The sequence below is a fragment of the Argiope bruennichi genome, chromosome X1, assembly GCF_947563725.1.
Source record: "Argiope bruennichi chromosome X1, qqArgBrue1.1, whole genome shotgun sequence".
NCBI classification, from domain to species: Eukaryota; Metazoa; Arthropoda; class Arachnida; order Araneae; family Araneidae; genus Argiope; species Argiope bruennichi.
In genome coordinates this window covers 8,677,010-8,698,333 of record NC_079162.1, presented here as the reverse complement: position 1 = coordinate 8,698,333, position 21,324 = coordinate 8,677,010, and the positions used below count along the sequence as shown (strand labels likewise).

Here is a 21,324-nt window from a genome sequence, read left to right as displayed (position 1 = left end):
TTCGATTTTATTTCACTCTGATTGATTGGCATCCATGATAATAATTTTATCTTGTTTGATACATGTGAGCTTAACTCCGAATGACTTGTTCCGTTTGCCGTTTACTGCTTGTCTTTTGTCAATTTTAAAATAATGTTGAATAAAAGAAACTTATGAAGCGATTTGTTTGTAAATTTTATTGTGTTCAAAATAAATGCTAATAATTCTACTATGGCTATAACCTTCGCGCAAATGCAAGGAATAAATTTGCAAAGTTTTATCGCAATCGGATGAACGGTACGGCAGCGCATAAAATACGAACAAACAAAAATTCATTTTTATATATTAGATTATGAGTTTCACACCCAGAAAAATTTCATGGATGCACTAGATAAGATGATAGAAAGAATAAATAATTACAATGAAGCTAAAATTCTGTTAATGGGGTACTCAAATTTACCTTTTCAAAAAAACACAGATGACTGAAAGCATAATAAAAAGGGATTGCTATTTTACTTTAAAAAAATTTAGATTTATATAAATTTACAATAAATATAATAGAAATTGGGATTCTTCTCTATTTAAATTAGGAATACTGAAGACTAATTTTAATTTGAAGTTCCAACTGCAAATATCTTTAAAGAAAGATAATTCAAAAATATTTTTAACTGTTAATTTCAATTTTTCATACCAATTTGTTTGAAAACTAATTCTACAAAAATGAAAGTCACTCCAATTATAAAGAAATTTTCCAAAAAATGTGTTAAAAAAAATTATGTTGTGCAGAAAATGTCCGTGTACAAGTGTTTAACATAAGAATAAAATAAAATTATTGCCATAAAATGACAAAATTTTAATTTAATTGCTATATTATTCGGAAGAGTCGAATTTTTGTAGCTGGTATTAAGAAAACTGAAAAGATTTTAAAACGACGGAAGAAAAAGAGCTCAACAGCAGCTAACACTAATAAATGGGCTCAAAAACTAGATTTCATATATACATTCTAAAAAATCTGAAAAACAAAAGTCACTATTAAGAGCGACATTTGATGCTGACGGAACTGAAAATGGATAACAATGAACTTACGATAGTCGTCTATTAATAAGCATAAAAATCTCTTGCCGCAGCAGCACAATTTTCAATGCACTGACCTTCCTTTTTTGTAACAGATTTCAGAGATGACTTTTAGTAACATTTTTTCTCAGAATTCATCAACATATATGGTCAGTCCATATATGAGACTTGGTTTCATTCCGTTCATCACTTTTAAATGCAAATGCCTACAAACAATGAAAACTATTTTATGACCAACGTGTATACAGGAATGAAACCAAGTCTCATATAAATAGGATGTAGCTGATAAATTCGGGAAAAAATATTTGGGTTGATGAAATATACAGGGTCACCATAAAATAACTTTCCCGATTTGAATATACCTGCTCCTAAAATTAACGAATGACATGTAACTAAATCTCATATATAGACAGTGAATGGTATGGGTGTGTGCAGGTTTGAGACGCGTGAGGATAGAACCTGGGACCTTTGGGTTAGCAGTCCAGTAACTAACCGATTTTGCTAAAACAGCTGTTCGGGCAGAAACGCTGTTACTGGCTTATATGCGATTCACCACAGTACTCTCCCTCCAGTGAGGCGAAGGGGAGACGAACGATATTGCGTTGAGTGGTGATGTATTGAGTAGTAGCTGTTGTCTTAATGGGCTGTACCCTTATTTGAGTAGCGCCAAGCGTTATGGCGAGAGTTTGTGAGTGAGGATGCGCCAAGTGTGTCTGGCGACTTAGGGTTGCTGCGTCACGTGAGTCTGACGACTTTGCTGCGCCAAGTGAATCTGGCGACTTTGGTTGCGGGTAGATGGCGCCACAACAGCCGTAAGAAGGTTGAAGGTTCAGCGTCCGAGGTCACCAATGTGCAGGTTTGGGAGACGCGTGAGGATAGAACCTGGGACCTTTGGGTTAGCAGTCCAGTAACTAACCGATTTTGCTAAAACAGCTGTTCGGGCAGAAACGCTGTTACTGGCTTATATGCGATTCACCACAGGTGGATGAATCCAAAATAAAATAAATTTACAAATTTCGAAAAAAAATTAATATAAAATTATAGGGACAAGAAAATCATGCCGATGTATCAAAAACGTTTCTTTTACCCAAGTTACATAGCAGATAGAATCCATGAGTAATTTTTGACAAAAGAAAAACATCTGGGCAACTTTGAAGAATCTGTTAGCAAAGTGGAAATTCAAAAACTGGCATTTTCATTGCGTTCATAAATTTTGTTGAGCCCATGTAGTCTAGTTAATTCTGTTATTATCGAACTCCAGTTTAATAACCACAAATTCATATTCATATTGATTTTTTTAAATTTTGGTGTATCAAGATTAATAATATACATAATACTCGAAGAAATGTTCATTAGACAGTAAAAACAATGTTCGTTAATTAAAATTTTCGTACATTTAAAAAATATCTTGACTTTTTTTATTAGCAAAATTTTCCATGTAATATTACGAATATCCAAAAAATTAATTTTCGTATAATTGCTTATATTTAGCATCATTATCACTTGCTGACTAATTGTGTTATCTAAAATATAGAATTAATAGCTATTGAAAACAATACGAGCTATCTGGTCACCAATTCAAAAATAACCCTTTTGATGAATAACGTTCAAATGAAGAAGATTCGATATTTTATTAGACGTAATGCTGCCAATTTCAAAGAATCAACAAGTTTTTTCTTTCGAAAAACAATACATTTCCACTAAATGTCAGTAAATATTCCACAAAAAGACTATGTTCAGAAAAAGATTTTAACATAGCAATGATATTTATCCAAAAGTCGTCAATGCACAGAAATAAATGTTAAATTCATTCATCATTTCAAAATTTGTCAATTTATTTAACCGATCTACTAGCTTGCGAAAAAAGAAGTGGGGGGGGGGTCAGTCCCTGCATACATCGTCCACCTTTCCATGCAGAACCGGAGTCGTGATTGGTAGGTAATGTAGTTCAGTGGTTCTTAATCTTTTTAAGCCGCGACCCAAATTTGAGAAATATGTTCATGTCGCGAAATGCTTCCTTGTATTCACGTTTTGCCATTATTAGGGTGATTACAATTTTTTTACAATTAATTACAATTACAATTTAGAAACGAGTTTTTGACAGAGAGCTTACTGAGTCTGCGCGCACGCAAAGCAATGGCGTGCATATTACCAACCTATATTCTGTTTCACCCCAACTTGGCAGTATTGTAAAAGGCAGAAAATGTGACGCTCCGCGCTGGGAAAGAGTTCCCCATCCATTTTGACTTTAAAACAACTAAAATGCGCTGAAATTTATCAAAATATATCATAAATTATAGATATCGTTTTTTTTATCAGCATGTATTTAAAATTATTCTCTAGTTAGAAGTGCTTACCTATTAAATATTTTGTAAATAAAGCGAACGAATAAAACCAAAAGATTGACATAATGAATTCCACTTTGTAGAACCGGTCTCCAAGGTCAAATATTTGGCGCGCTTCTCTTGTACGCCCTCGCCAGCTTTGCTCCATTTAGTTCTCACCGTTATTATCATCACACGTACTTTTTTTGCTCTCGCTTTTTAATCAGCTGATATTTTTTGATCTTGTTAATCACATTCATTTTCGACTGTTGATATTTATTCAAGTCGTCATTTCTAAAATGTCTGAAATTTGGTGTATTACTAACTTTTTTGGTTCGACAGCGCGACCCAAGAAATATGCTTCGCGACCCATAGGTTAAGAACCGCTGATGTAGCTGACGCAGGCCAGATTCTATAGGACGAGCCTGCACAAAGGCACAGGCACATATAGTTGTAGCAGCCCGTATTAAAAGGCTTGTATTTCCCAGTTGAATGTCACTAACTTGCCTTATGAAAAACGCAAATGAAAAGAGGCAGCTCATATAAGCAGCACATTTATTACAAGTTTTTGTAGACTTTCATGTTTGTTACCATAATTTCTGTGATTGCTTAAAGCGCAAAAACAAAATATATTCATTTAAATATTTTTCCCGTGTATTTTACTGATGAATTAATTCAATTTTTCGCCAATTGGTTAAATGTGCTATCAAGTTTTTTACTGTCTGAATAAGTTTTCTCAAATTTCTTTTGAGGTTAAAAACATTTATAAATTGAAATACACTGGTTTAGAATAGAAGAAATGTTAGCAAAGCCTCTCAAACTATTTTACAGATCCACTAGAGGCACATAATACCATTTTTGTTGGCATAATTTATGACAAAAGATATAAAATGGTGTTCCCTTTAACACTTTCCCTTTAACATTTTTCAGATATACATATTTTTTATCAACTTTAGTCTACTTCCCTATAAATCTACGCTTATGGTGGCCATACCCACTATTTACTAGTTACGCTTATGTTCACTATATGTTAGTAACTACTTTCATGAAAATTTAGAAAATAAAAGTTACATAGAAAGTTGTTTTTTTTTTTTTTTTTTCTAGTTTGGAACACTGTGTTTGATAAAATTTTAATTCAAGAGAAAATTTTTAAATACTTCATGTGACAGAAACCTCATGAGAGTTCATGGAAGATAACGCATCTAAACTTTGATTCAAAAGAAGTCGAATATTAACGCATTTCTATGAAAGTGATTAGATTTCAATGTCTTTCACTACATCAACTTTAAGAAAGTAGATTTTCTACTATAGAGGGAGCTGGTGGCTAGATGTAATAATATTCGGTAAAATGTTTCTATTTTTAAAAATATTAAAAATTTCTCATTTACAATTTAATTCTCATTTACAACTGTTTTTTTCTTATAATATAACTATTCGTTCATCATATGCAAAAAAAGAAACATTTTACAGTTTTAATGATTTTAGTACAATAAATGTTTTTTTTTAAACAAATAATCTGTTACAACTTGCTCGGGGCAAGTTGTAACAATAATAATAATACTAAAAAGTACTTTTTTCATTATGATTCTTTTATTAATTGAAATAAAAATCACATTAGCTGATTATTATTATTTGGCATAGTGACAACGAGTGATATTAAGTGGCTTATAACAAAAAAAAATGATAAAATTATTTAAACAATCTACATAAAAATCAATCTTCAATAAAATTGCAATTGAAGCAAACAAATGACAGATCGTTACCTCTCACAGAATTGAAAATTAAGTATAACACATATTCCTCATCATCAGGTTAATCAATCATTTTATTTTCATGCCAGGAAGAAGGCCAATTCAGATAACCAATTCTTACAGCACTCTGATAAGCCAACTTTCTTACTTCCAGTGGAAGCAAACCCACATTTCAGGAAATAAGCAAATATTCAGCATTTTTTTTTTTTTTTTTTTTTTTTTTTTTTGCCTTTATCCGAAGGTTAACAAAGGTTAACTTTAAGGTCCAAAGGTTAACTTTATCCGTAGGTTAACCGCTTGGTTTAACAAATCCAACAAAAAGAGGAAAGCTTTGCTTCTTCTTTTTAATATATCTATGCACAGACACATGGCATATTTCGAATAACTTGCATTTTTAATTTTATTATTTTTTTCTGCGACTTCAACTGCAACTAATTTATATATAGAGAGAGATATTAAGAGATAGATAGATAGATAGAGAGAGAGAGAGAGAGAAGAGACTTTTTGAAGCCTTTTTCATTTTTTAATAATTTCTCATTCTAAAACAAGAAAATAACAACACAGAATGGTTCAGATTTATTATTTGTTCTGTAATCACATTCCTTTCTTTCTCTGATGAGTGATGCAACTATGTACTTTGGTTTGGCGAAATTTAATGCGATTGGATAATATCTGCTTCATATGTATCTATGTGTGCTTCCTTTCCACTAAATCATTTGTTTACTAATAATAACTTTTTTTTTATTTCTTTCGGTCAGCAAGTGTTTATGAATTACTCTAAGAAGAATAAAATAATTCGCATGATATCAATTAAAGTAAGAAACCGTAATTACACAAATCAAAACACGAGGGAAATGCGAGTTACAACTTACTCCAAGATCTGTAGCATTTGCTAGATTGTATGGTTCTGAATATATATATATATATATATATATATATATATATATATATATATATATATATATATATATATATATATATATATATATATATTGTTACGAAAATTGCCCGGGGTTCGTTTGGATAGTGGGAGTTATATGGTGTGGAGAACGCTCAATCAGCAGGCGGCAGTAGAAAATAAAACAACGACATTTATTTACACGAAGACACACAGGACAGCACAAAGACGACAACTATATACAGCACAGAACACGATTATCTTCAGCCGAGACGTGCAGCATACAACAGACTCTAATGCAGTCAGTAGCGCACAGCTTAGTTCAGCACTAGCTTCACTCCGTCGCTGGTCCGCTTATCTCTGGAAGGCCAGTTCTTTACCGTCGCTTCCGACTACTCCTGGTTCACGACGACTCTTCTCTTTCGCTTCCGACTACTCAATTCACCACCACTCCCCGGCAGCTGCATCTCCTTTTATAGGTCTTAGGAGGCGGGGCTAGAAGCCTCTCAACCAATCAGGAACGTTCGAGGCGTATCTCCTTTCCTACTGGACGGTCGGGAAAATTCTCGATGTTTCGGGTATAATCTATTTTGGCGCCAAAGTCGCCAAGTTTGTCGCCAAGCTCTGGGACCTCCTATGGAAGCAACTATGCTGGGAAGCAGCATCACAGGTTCATAACATTGTCCCCCTCCTAAGGACTGCACGTCCCGGGCAGTCCCACTTCAATCCAACAGTTGGCGTAGGCTTCCGAATGATGTGATGATGTTGATGCGTTTGGCGACTTCCGCACTCTCGAAGATGACATCATTCACTAATTTGGCGGCGACTAACGATCCATCCGAACCTTCTCAATCCTTTTGACACGGACCTCTTCGTCGTTTCGGATTGTACACCCAGACTTGATTTCTCTTCTTAAAATGCAATGTGTCCCATGGAGCGAAACGCTGGATCATAGTAGAGGCTTCCGGAATGAATTCTTGCCAGGCTGGTCGGTTGGTCACTTTAAACCTCTTCCAACGAACCAATCGTATATCCGGATGATCCAACGGTGCCTTCTGAAGTCCACTCGAAAGCCAGGTATTCGCCTTAATCGCCAAAGCTTTCACGGGAATAGTCCACCTCTTCCCGGTCTATTCTCGACACTCGAGAATTGTCCGCAGCTCTCCACGCTGGATCTTTTGAAAAGGACATCTGCTTTTACAGGAAAGACTCCTCTGCGTCGACGTAACTTGACCGAATGTACAGGAGATTCCTCAGCACCTACTTGCATGACACTCCTTGGAGAATCCACAGCAAAGCCGAATTCTTGGAGGAAATCGAGGCCGTGACAACAAGGATCAGCGATTCCAGCCACGTAGTCTTCTTCCGTGTCACTATGCCAGGAGATACCAAGAGACTTGCAGAGAGGCAGTTCTTTAATCTTCGGGACGAATCCAATCCAAACATAGTCGCATCAACTCTTGCATCCATAGGCATCGAGCACGGGTCGCCACCAACAGACCCGTCCGAAGAAAGTCCATCTTTTCCATCCCCAAGTGCCTGCACTTTCGGTTCCACCCCAGGGGACTCAGTCGGAGAAGACTGTTTCAGCTCCGCAACTATTTGACATTCTCCCTCTTCGCTCCCCTCCTCGTTAAACCTCGGCTCATCCTCCGGATGACTAAGCTCCCTTTCGGCGACACCGGTCTCCATTCGATCCTCAATCTTTTCCTCCACTTGGCTCTCGCTGCTTCCTTCCATTTCTTCTGCGATAACTTGGATGTCTTCAGTTTTGTTAACTTTATCTTCTAAAATTTCTTTCCACGACGAAAGGCCATACAAAGTTTAATATAGTTATATTTTACTAAAATATGAAAATTTTATTTACGAATGTAATATAAGTTTAATATATTTTACTCTTTGATTATAAACACTTCGTTTATAACGCAATGACTTTTATTAAATCAGAAAATGCGCTTTAATAGTGTATGTTTTTTTTTTTTTTCATTTATATGGTACGAAATTTAAACAGTTTCAAAATGAGGGGAAGACTGAAATTAAACGACAGTATAGCGGCTTCGCCTCTAATATCAGGCATCGGTTTAAGCAAAAATACGCCATGTCATAGTCCTTCTTTAAGGCTCTGCTATTACATGTTAAAGAATGATTTCTTTTCAAACGTATTTTGACAGTCAATATAATTGTCATTTTATCATAAACCAGAATTTTCACAATTTCAACTCTTTTATTATGCGTTTTAAAAAACGCATTTCAATTTAGAAAGAGATTACAAAATTTCACGGGTATATTGTATGGTCTGTCTTTAAAAATTGCTTAAACTCTATAAAATCTGGCCACCTCGCCTTTAAGCATTTTAACAAATCTGCAATTTTCCTAAATCCATAAAAGTAATATGCATGTTGTAAATGCATAAAAGTAATATGCATGTCGGTCAAGACATTAATTACAAACCGTAGGAGAAAGATTAGTAGCATAAAGTATGTTGATTACATCGATCTGAGGTGACAGGCAAATAACGGGGAAAGGGGAGTATATACTCAATTGGTATCAGTATATTTCAAGCCGCTAATTGTTACTCAGTCATTCTGCGTCGCTCAAGAGGTTTCTGACTAAAATCGCGTCTGTGCGCTGACATGACGAGTTTTCTATTTTGTTCCATGCTAACTTCTGATACATTAATTCAGTTTGAGGTGTAATGGTTTGTCAACTGAGATATTCGCAAATTCAATTCCTTGCTTGATAAAATTAATGAATATTTCAAGTCTCTCCCCCCCCCCAACTGTTATTACTTGAAGATGTATTGAAAATGCAAATTTCCTGATTTTTGTAGCTTTGGAATTCAGGTAAAATCTATGTATGTTTGTATAGAAAGACCGCAATAATAACTTTGTTATCGCTCTTTTTAGCGAAGTATATAAATCTATGAATTACTACTTACATATTGTTAAATTTGAATGTGAATTAGATGACATTCTTTTTTTTTTTCCAACTTATCTCTCTCAAAAAAAAAAAAAAAAAAAAACTTTAACAGACTAAAATAAAAGCCATAAATCTGATAAAAGCCAAGAGAATCCGATTTGTGTACAGGAGATAGAACTAATTTTAGCTTTGTTACTCAAAATAGATTCCGAATAGATTTTGCAGCGATTTAAATCGAAAGCTTACTGCAACGCAACTACGAATGATAGATTACAAACAAAATAAGATGAAATTTGAATTTCAATAAATAATCAGATATTTATAACTCATTTTCGAAGCATTATGTTAGTGAATTGTCTATTAAGAAGAAAATAAAATACAAAAATGTTTGCAGCGAAATGATAGAAAATGTTTTGGGATATTCCTTTAGGGTTCAAAGGACTACATAACATTTCTGATGCATAACGCTTTTACATCTTCATTTTAATTATTTCTTTTCTGCAGTTTTATTTTCTCATACTAATGTAAAATAGTCGTTATAAATATTATTCGTATCTTGCAACACTATGTAACTCATGTTAACAAGAACAAATTTCCCTTTTCTATTTTTGGTGTATACAATTTCCACGTTGTGCACTCACAAACTCGAAAGGATTACGAGGAATTAACAGCATTTATAAACTTATCAAGCATTTAAATAATTCAATATCTGCCACTTTTTCGAAATAAGATGGAGTTAAAATAACCATGAACCCCTTTTGAATAAAAATCAATGTTATGCAAGTGCGTAATATTTCATCACGGAAATCATCAAAATTTCAGCATTTTGTTTAATGAAAATAAAACCTCACATTGCAATAGCATGAAGAATACTTTGAAAATACCTAATTTTTATTTTATGCAAAATATGCATCTTTTTATACAGAAAAACTGTTATGATCACAATATCTTATGTTGTTCCCAGCTATACATAAAACCCGAAAGTGTATCCAAGCCGGATTGTGCTATTTTGTAAACACAATTGAAGGAACTAGTAACCTGAAAGAACACAGCATTCCAGCTTCCATGCAAAACAAACAAAACCAATTTGAAATCGATACGGAAGCCAAATATGCCAGACGATTATTCATATCGGAGGTAACCGGATGGAGCTGGTGATAACCATAGACTTGAAATAGTGATAGAGGGACTGCAACCCTGTATTGGTGTAGGACAAGATAAAATCACGTGACTTGGGGAGAGAATTTGTATTCGCTGTAACCGCATTTTCCATTCTCCATTATATTTCAATGGCAGATTATTTTTCGCTTTTAACTGTTAAATCTTAAAGCTTATTCAAGCCATGATTAACTCTTGCTGTGGAATTGGCCGCAAAGAAAAATCTTCTAAGGATAATCCTGTATCATTTCACATCTATGTACAATAAACATATTCTATTGATATCCATTTTAAATCAGTTTAAAATTTCGTAACTTGGATCACTCAGTGATTTTGATGTTATACCTGAATAATATTTCATAGTTTGGTTTAGTTATTGTATTTAATTTAGTTAACTTGTTATTAGACTTCTTTTAAACTGATATAACTGTATTATACTTTGCTACTCGCTTTATTTTAATCTCGAACGCGCTTGGCTGCAAGCTTGGTATGATTTTTTTTTTCTCGCCAATACAAGTGTATATATAAACATTATTGACCAATTAATAATTGTGTATTCATTTTATGCAGATAAATTTCCTTTTTATTTCCAATATGTTGTTTCTTTTTTACCATAAATATTCGTATCGTATTATACCGTGAACGATATTAAATCATCATTGTGAATGAAATAGTGAAACTAAAACGTATGTTTTATTGAAAATGTTATAAAGAAAAATTTCATAAATGTGCTAGTCATAATTGCATGTTTTTATAAATTTTAATTAAGATCTAAAAAGAAACTAGTGGATATTCTAAAGATAAGAAACTATTAAAGAAAGAAATGCTATATTTACAGATAAAAATTTTGTTTGAATGTCACCATTTATTAATAACTTGCGGTATGTACAATTTCGTAAAAATTTCTAATTTCTTTATTATTTTGTATTAAAGTCAACACATTTAAGATTGCAAAAATGATTTACTTTTGTTTCTGCGATAGTTAGAAGCAAAGTTATTAGAAAATTATAAACCAGAAATGACATATTTAAAACTGATACTAACAAGGGGAAGGCACGAAGTTTAAAATTGAGTTCGGGATGAGATTTTGTATAATGGTAATATACATTTAGAATGTTCATTCATAAAAATATTAAGGCTCAATAACCAACCTTGAGATTTTCAAGATAGCTTATATACTAATAATGTGTTACCGCGAGTGAGCGCGCGAATAGTATAGTGGTTACGGCTCTGGCGTTCCTTCGATCCTGCGCTAGTATTATTTTTTTTTTTTTCTAAATTATTTCAAAATAATTTAACAGTTTTAATTACTATCTTTTTCATTTTTTATGCAAAAATAAATATTTATTCTCCTAATTGTTGGATTATAATCTAATTTTTAGAAAGAAAAATAATTATAAATACCAATGCATTTTTTAAAATATTCAGAAAAAAAAAAGACTTAGGCCACTTTTATAATCTGTTTTTATAAAAGTTTTTTTTTATCTGTTTGAGATAATGATGCAAGTATTTGAACATGTAATGTAAAATTAAAAGATGTTTTAGGTAAATAAAAGAAAATGTTTCCTTAAAGAAGAAAAAGAATCACTTTTAATTAATGCGAGAAAAAAAAAACAAAGTAAAAAACTAAACATGATTTAAATCAACAAACTCAGCTATTGATGTTATGAAAAAGGAAAATTATTTTCGAAACCAATTTGCTTATTTTCCGATTTTTACTTAGAAGAATGATAATCTCAAAACAAGAAAATAAATAAATACATACGCTTTTCAGGAAATGAAAACCGAACAGACCCAATGCCGGGAAGCAAAAGATTGCACGACAGATTTGGAGTATGTCAAGATTGTATATATGTCGCCAAAATGGTATTCTTACTCTCAGATTCTCCCTAAGTCACATGACTCATGTTGGGTACACTTGTTTCGATAAGAAATATACGACTAGCTACCTCCATTTATATATCATCTCTATGCTGATAACAAAATAAAACTTGTCCCTGGCTCATTCGTGACTTTTGAGGATATTCAGTGATGAAATGAAGGTAAATGGCACTTCATTTTCACATGCTTTAAATATGTTTACATTCTCTTGTTTGTTTCCCCTTTTCTATATTTTTAATATCATCATAATAATCACTCCACATTTTGTTTCCAAACTGATTTCCACATTTTATATCTTCTAATGTCATGAAGCATAATTCCACTAACAATACTTTATCATCTCCTCCTTCACAATTCATAGTTGATACAATAAATGAATTGTAAGCATGCAATAATAATAACCACCAGCAGATTTAAAAAACAAATAAGTGAAAATATTGAATGGAAAAATAGAACAATACACAATTAAAAATTATTTTAAAGAACCAAAATACAACACGAAATAAAGATTTAAGCAAAAAAGAATAGCAAAAATTGCGGTAACAAAGATTTGGTGAACACATCTGGTTACTGGTGTAAATAGCAGAAGCGCTATGCACAATAATAAATGAAACTGTAGTTAAAATTCTTAAAGAATATATCAGGTGATTTCAAAACAATAGACAAGCTCACAAATATTTAGTTAAAACCACATCACAATGAGAAATTTAAATACCAAAAAAAGTTCCACAAATGCAGGATTAAAAGAAAAAAAAAGAAAAAGATTGAGATTATTTTAAAACAAAGTTTAATACACATAAAAGAACAGAGAAGAGCAAGATATGAGAAGAAAGCAGATCAGTTTCAAAAATCGATCATGGGATGAATATGTATAAAATGACAGCATGACAAGTACAGTAAGCAAATAGATTTTTCCAATTTTTTAGTAAAATAAAAAATATTTGCTTGGTTTCCATGGTCGTGCTGCCGCCCAAAAGCCTTTGATAACAAAATCCAACCGCGCTGCTCGATTGAGGTGGCGTAAGCCACGTCGAAATTGGACCGTAGATGAGAGGAAACAAGTTCTCTCGGGTGATGAATCAAGGTTCAATCTCTGCCAGTCGGAATGCAGAGTCTGGATTTGGCGTATGCCTTTTGCCAGAATGCATTGTGCCAACAGTAAAGTTTGATGGAGATGGAATTATGATTTGGGGATGTTTCTTGTGGTATGGACTGGGACCTTGATCCCGATTCATGATAAGCTTAACGCCGACTTCGCTATTCTACACAACAATGTCCTTCCTATGATGTGGTAATTTTACGGGTCGGATCATTATTATTTCCAGGATGACAACTCTACTTGTCATATTGCGAGGTCCATCATGGATTGGTATGATGACAATGGGGTAAACTGACTAGCCTGGCCTGGTCCGAGTCCAGATTTGAATCTCACAGAAAACTTCTGGGACGAGATGGATCGCCGAATTAAAGGGTGAAGCAATCGTCCAAAATCGGTAAAAGAACTTGTCTTCTCCAAGCCGAGTGGAAGAAAATACCACTGTCCATCATCTAAAAACTTGTGGAAAGTGCCCTGGAGTTTTAAGACTGTTGTTGCCTCAGTTGGAGGCTCTACCAACTACTGAATATGGATAAATTGCATTTATCTCTTTTATCACAGGTGTCCCAAATACTTATTGGTAGATAATGTGTTATGTAATATATATACTTAAAAATATTGATTTCTTTTAATTGACATAATATTTACATCTCATAATTTTCCAATAATCTACACCTAACTTGCATTCAAAACATGAAAAAAATACATTAACATGTTTATGCGTTTACAAGTATACAAATTATGTTTGTTATTTGTAAATTTCAGTGCTTTTGTTCTCATTAACATTTAGGATAAATGCATCTTCATCAACATCAGCTGTGATTTCATCTTCAACTGATATTACCGTCAGACCAGTCAAATTTTTCTTCATGGATTAATGAATGCATGCATTTATCAACTCAGAAAGCAGTTTCAAAAAGAACAATGCAATTAACACAGTTTATTAATTTATGTTGATAAATGCAATATATCATATTTATGCTATAAGCTTTAACATTTTCTACTTGTTTGTTGTAGTTCCTATCAGATTAAATGATATTTAAAATATGTTATTTACCATGATTTGCATTTCCTCTCAACAGCTTATATCACAATTTATCTGGTTCTTTGAAAAGTGTAAAGCAGAGGTAACACTGAGTGAGTATATTTTATATAAATGCAAGGACATCAACTGTCGAAGTGATTTTAGAAATTGTTTTGTTAGCTTTTGGAAATCATTATAAAAAACCAGATTTTAAAAACATATCCTTTATTTAAACACAAAAAAAATATAAATTTTTATTATAATTCTCTACTTTTTAGTATTTTAAACTATAATTCATTGTTATATGCAAGGTGTCCATTTTTATTCTGAGTCAATAGTTAATTTTTACACTGTTTAGACATAGGCATATACATACAGTTTGAAAAATATTTTAAATGATGTAAAGATTGATCTTTGTATTCTATTTGAATCAATTATAATGCTAAAAAACAACAAAATCAAATTTTCATATTGTCCCTATCTACTAAAGTTAGTCAAATATTCTCGATGCATCAACATTTTAAATTAACAAAATTCCATTCTCCTATGCTTTAACTAGCTGAGTTATGGCGCTTTGAATTTCCTATTCTAAAGCTGAATTCAATAGCCTCAAAAACGCTTTAATGAGTTCATATCAAATGGAAAATTCAGCACTTCGAAAAGATATCCAATTCCTACTTATCTGCCTAGAATAAATGTATCTGTATATTTACTGTTCATAAATACGTTTTATAACTAGTTGGTATAATGTAAAATAGCACGGTTCGATTTACATTAACAGTTTGGTTTGCACTAATTAATGTCAGTATACATGGAGCATATGACTGTGAGACAGTATACCTGGCCAATGACTAACTACTAGGCTTTTCAACCATTTTAAATATATTTATGTTCTGCACTTCGAAAAAGTAAAATGGCAACAAAGCAATATTCATTTAAACTTCCAAGTGAAAGACAAGTCATCCACAGACGAGGTGATGCCAGTGATGTTTAGAAAAACTAGGAGTGTATTAGTTTTTCATTGAGACATTCTATGTAATAACCTCCATTCATATTAGTTAAAGATGTTTTTTGTGATATACCTTGCATATTACAAAGGGGTGTCTGCGAAATCAGTATAGTCTGAAAATATTCAGTCTCAAGTGGAAAAGAATTTAAATAAATATAAGACACATCCATATCCTCCAAAATTGAAACAAGGATTTTGTTGGGATTACATGGAGTGTGATTTTAACAATTTTATTGTAAGCAAACAAGATTAAAATCAAATTCTGGTGATGAAATGTTCTAAAGTTATGAATGTTGCTTCAAAGAGCCAAGAAATATTAATATAAAAATCAGCAATGTTGCTAGAATCCTGTAAAAAAAGTGGCATCAAATGTCTGTTTTTTTTTTTTGTTGTTGTTTTTTTTTTGTTTTTTTTTTTTTGCAGAATATGAAAAGATTTTCTAGCTAGCTAATCTTTTTGCAATAAAACTTTAATATCTATTAAATAAACAACTATTTAATTTTGACCAGTATCTGATTATTTAGAGGAATCTGTTTTACTATGGGATTTGTCAAGAATGTAGCTTCAGTATAATATGATAGAAGCACACAAAACTCTTTAACTTTGTATTTTCTTTAACAATTCCTTTAGATATAATAATATTGAGTCACAGCAATTCTTGTGAGTGGTTCAGTGATGACCACATGGACTTTCTTTAAAAATAAATCGCAAGCAGAGTAAATTAGATAAATTATATTCTGATGGCATGTAAATTTGTTACACAAATTAAATTATATTATGCACAAAAATAAATTGTTTTAGCCAAAGAAAATCAAAATTATTTGTCAGATTGTTGATTACAATCATAGTTTAAATAATATTCATCTTATAAGTTAATAATAAGTTAAGTTCTTTTTTATTGAATTTTTAAATGAGTGAGAAAATCAAAATGCCATTTTCATATTTTGTTCAAAGATTCTACTTTTTTCTCAGAAAGAATAATTATTCTCTGAAATAAATTTGCATGTGACCCCCCCCCCTTCCATTTACTTTAAGCAGTTATTATTTGGTCAGTTTTTATTTGTAAAACATCTGAGCATTTTTTATTGTACATGATATTAAGACTGTTTTAATTAATGTAACTTTTGCACATGATGACTATAAAAGTTTAGATTTCATAATTTTTCTAAAAATATATTTATTAATAAACAGTATAGAAATAATTCATTTAACATACTTTTATAACAATAACTATATGCCTGCCATTGACATTCAAGAAATTAGACCATACTGTGGAATGGTCCATATCATACGAAATTTTGTAATCAAATCCTTTTATATTCATTACTAAGAGGCACCATCTATACAAAATGAAAAAGGAATTAATTGTTTAATTAATACATAAGTTCTGAAAATATTAACATATAGATATTAAGAAAACAAGGAATTCTTCCTGAATGTGGGGTTATGCTATTAACAACTGCATGCTCAGCAAAATCATGTTCCACAAAGTTAACTTTTCATAGAAAATATGTATTAGGTTTAGTTTAAAATAAGAAAGTACGTATAATTTTAACAAGCCTTAATATTGTGATTAAAAGAGAAAAATCAAACAAATGTAAATTGAAAGGATTTTTATTATTGCTTAAAAACTGGTACAAGACACTAGATATTTCTCTTGTAAGTGATGTATATTACTTTTCATCTAAATTGCAGTTTTCTGATATAGTGACATAACTTTGTCTTTTTGTTGCTTTATCATCTTTCATTATTGTTTTCACAAGTCTTACCGAATTTTTGAAAATAAAAGAAATACAATGGCAAAGTAACTGATGCTTTGCAGTGTATTGATTATTAAATTCTAGCATTAGACAAATTAAATTAAAACAAAAAAAAGTAAACATGTATGTGCAAAATAGCATTCAGCTAGGCTTCACTGCACAAAAATTCAAAATTCCAGCAAATTAGGAAGTGAAAGAAATATTGATTATAAGATCTCCTCTTTACAAACTTGAAACAAATAACATCAGTGAAAAATGACAAACTGTTTTTTGAAAACAGCTTTTCAAGGAGATATTTTTTCATATGACAGCAACTAATGACAATTTTTATAAATTTCACAGATGATCAAAATATTAATTTAAAACAAATACTTGTTTGGATTCATCAACAATCGTTGAGAAGCAGTGTCAACGTTTGATAAACACTTTTTTGTCAGCTTGGCATAGCAATGGGTATGTTTGCTAACTCGTACATAATTTATTTATTTTTTCTGTCAACCTGTTTTGTCGTCAAAAATAAGGTGCTAAACTAAAATTCTCAGCAATTTCATCCAACAATATTTCAAACTACCAAGTAAAAATCTGCAATAAGAAATAAGTTCATCAGTCAAACAGCAATTTCATCTAACTGATGAGAACTCCATTGCTGTAGCACTTCCTGCTCTCTTCAAAGGTAATACTGAGTTAACTCACAAGAGATATCTTGTCTTCATGAATTTAAAGTTAGTTCATTGGAACTAAATATGTGTGATCTTATTTTCAATATTTATTTGGATTACTGTCCACATCTGACTTGCACAAACAAATTGCCAGATTGGAGGTTTTGTGTGGTTTCATACCCCCCCCCCCCTCCACACACACAAAAAAAACCGCTTTTTCAATCTGAAATAGAAACACTATCAAAAGCTTCGTAAGTTGAAGATTTTCCATAAATAACAACAAATGGTTGGAAAAGTTTGACAGCAGCACTAAAGGAAGCTTTTTTAAAATAAACTCTCTGAACAAGACAAAGTTGGGAGGGAAAAAAAAAAAAATTCATGTAGCATCATAGTTACAAGACATCAATCAAATTGCACTTCAGTTTTTCATTTTTTCCCAGCAATCTTCTTTTAGTGCAGTTTACACTATATTTCCATGTAATCATGTTCTTATCTTCTTGATGTTTCTTTTAATAAATACTGTATTACTCACATATTCCATCCTTATTTTCAAATTCAATATTGTATTACTCACATATTCCACCCTTATTTTCAAATTCAATAGTGTAAGCTGTACGCTTTATAATGCATTTTTGCATGATTATTATTTTTACACGGCTCATTAATAAAGGCTACGTGTATATCTTTACATCTTTTCATAATTCTAAAGTTTTGTATTTATATGATGAAATAACAGGAATGTATTTTTATGGTTTCTAGCATGCATATTTACTATATATTCTTTATTAATTATTCATACCTGATGTCCATAATAGAGCTTCTGCCAACAATCACAGGTGCTCATTTGTAAAGCAGATAATGTTTGTTAAACTTCACACTACACACAGAGAATATCCTTAGAAGTAGCAAGATCCTGCATACTTTTTGGTAATCTGATGAACAGGTCTGAGCTTACAGATTACAGGAAAAACATCAACTGTTCAATTAAAGACAAATTTGAGAAGTAACATGGATGGCATTTTGGGCCCAGAGTCGCGTAGAATTCACATATACCACAACCTAACTTACCAATTTAGTGCAGTCTAAATTTAAATAAGTTTGGTAATAGATCTTTCAGATTTCAAAACAGAAGAATAATTATGCACACAAGTTTTCAGGTTATTATAATTTTTTATACGATTGCAAAAATAATTTTATAATAATATGAAACATCCACAAATGCTAAGATAATTGTCAATATCCATAACAATCAAATAATCAAGTGTTTTTCAAATAAAATATCCTACTAAAAAGAAGGGGAAAAAACATTTGAAAAGTCCTCAATTCTTATACATAACAAATACAAATGACTGCCAAAATTTAAGCATACAACCAAACATCTGCAAATGACAAAATGATCATAAGGCCTTTACATATGAAAATACAGCCTAATAATTGAAGAGACTTCCTACTGAAATTAATGAATAATTTCTTAAAATAATTAATCATTAACAGATTCACAAGAAAATATAAATTTATTTAGTAATCAAAAGTTGTAAAATTGAATGTTACTGATCTCAAAGAAACAGTTATCATTAATTTTCTAGTCTCGTTTTTTGTCAGGTAGTTTTCAAATCGCAGAGATGGCATATTAAAAGATTGGAAACAATTTGAATGATGACGCAAGCCAAAGTGACTCAACATAAAAACAAATTTTATCATTCATGAAATTAAGTTCCCTGTGGATTAAGAAATAGCAAAACTTTTAAATATTAAATAGCTAAGCATAATTTATACTTTCTTTAATTCTGTCCAAGAAAGATAAATTGAACAATGATTAAATATGCAACAATCCTGGCTAAACCAGTAAAGAACCATAAGATTGATCATAGATAAAATGGTATAAGTAGTGCAACAATAATATTCAATATTTCTTGTATACCAGATTATATTTCATAATTTATTAATTTTAAAAGATTCAAACATTTGTGTCACTGTAAAGCATAACACTATAGCATAGACTTCCTGCATATAAGTACTCAGGTACTTTTTATTTCTGTTTTCATTGGACTATTTCTTTTACGATCAGTTTTTATTCAGTTTTTTTAATATATTTAAATTGTACAGAAATGATTGACCCAAGTTCTCTCACATCATAAATAAACTTCACATGACAGTAAAATACCAAAAAAATAAGACACCAAGGAACATAATCCATTAATAATGCCCAGAAATACCAACTTGCATAACCATTCTTCCTGTTGATATTGTCACAAGCACGCAGTAAAAAAGGATGTTGATTATCCTTGTCAGCAATAAACAGGACGATTTTTGTAGAAAAAGAAGAGCAAGATTAGGCATTATTATATGGCGTCGGTGTTGAGCTGCCACACTGTCCACACACTAATAAAACCGAACAGTGTCATCAAGGTGGATTGTATATCATAGATTGAACAAATTCAACAGTGGGCAGGAAACTACTATCAAAATACAGGGAACAGGACAACACATCATTCACAGCAGCAATGCGAAGTCAATGTCAAGCATACTAATGAGCAGAAGCTTAACATTTCATGGTTGAAGAGCGAAACAGGACTTGCTACAAGATGACAAAAATGAATGCCAATGTCCATAGACGGTTCACCAACACAAAATTGAATAGTTTGCTACAGCCATCCAAAAATTCTCAGCCAAATCGTAGAAGTGCAAAGACTTGAATGTGGAGTTAGTCTAACTAATGTAATATTCAGTTTTTGGGTCGGAAATATTCCCCACCCTGTGACTGGACTGTATTTTTGGCAATCATATCCTCACAATGTAAATACATTTATGGGAGTTCAAAAATTTGCATACAGAAAACTCCTACACTCTTCTTTTAAATTTTCATACTAAATTAACAGGATAATAATTTTGTTAATTCAAGCTTAATACAATCTATTAAATCTCAAAACTGCTAATTTCTCCTTTTAAATACAGATTACACAGCGTTTAGATATATTTTTGGGGGTATAAGAATGATAACGTTTAGTGCATAATTAATATCTAAGAATAAATGAATGGTCAGCGAAATTACTTCATATTTTATTACTGAAACCACATAATTATTTCTTGAAAGAAGCTTCAATAAATTATAATAATCACAAATTGGAAATTCTGATTCATATTTTCCACTGAATAAAAGAAACTATTAAATTAGAAAACTGCCATCTATATGAAAATTTGCCAGCAATCAGTTTGAAGTTTGCTTGTTGTTTTGGCTATTAGTTTTCTTATAGTTACTCAGCTCAGCTCTACCGATACTGAAGGTTAAAATATTGAAATAGATATTGAGACATTTCTCAAATACAAATAATAATAATAATAATAATAAATACATGTGGTTTTAAGAAGTTTAAGAAAAATAATTATAATACAATAAAAAAATTCGTATAGTGCCACTCTTACAAATAAAATATTCGTTTGGAGCGTTATTAATTATTATTATTTGAAGTTGTATATTTATATGCTTTCAGGTTAACTATGATTTTTTTAATAAAAAATTACTGTTTTGCCCAAGCAATAATTTCTGTATAAGAAGAAAAAAAAATCTAAGACTCCAAGTCTTGGAAAACGAAGCATTCTATATATCAGAGGTTGTCGGTTGATGGACTTGGGTTACCTAATTGCTGTTACAAAGATAAACTTCTTTTGGTACCGGGTTCTACAGTTATACATTAATGCCCATTTAACAAGTAAAACGTTATCTAATGGAAAGAACTGTATAAATATTTGATTCCATGAAAGAGATTTCTCAGGTAATTTTCAAAGATGCTA

The 21,324-nt window shown here is 31.6% G+C and overlaps 1 protein-coding gene across 11 annotated transcripts in view; it reads right to left on the bottom strand.

Moving 5' to 3' along the window:
• LOC129958134 (nipped-B-like protein) overlaps positions 1–21,324 on the bottom strand; it is a 96,892-nt gene that overhangs the window by 35,489 nt on the left and 40,079 nt on the right. The window contains exon 5 of one of the 11 annotated variants that reach the window (XM_056070338.1): positions 16,330–16,453. The exons of the other annotated variants lie outside the window; for them this stretch is intronic. The gene's annotated coding sequence lies outside the window, so the exon portion shown is untranslated. The remainder of the gene's footprint in view (positions 1–16,329; positions 16,454–21,324) is intronic. 11 annotated transcript variants of the gene reach the window in all.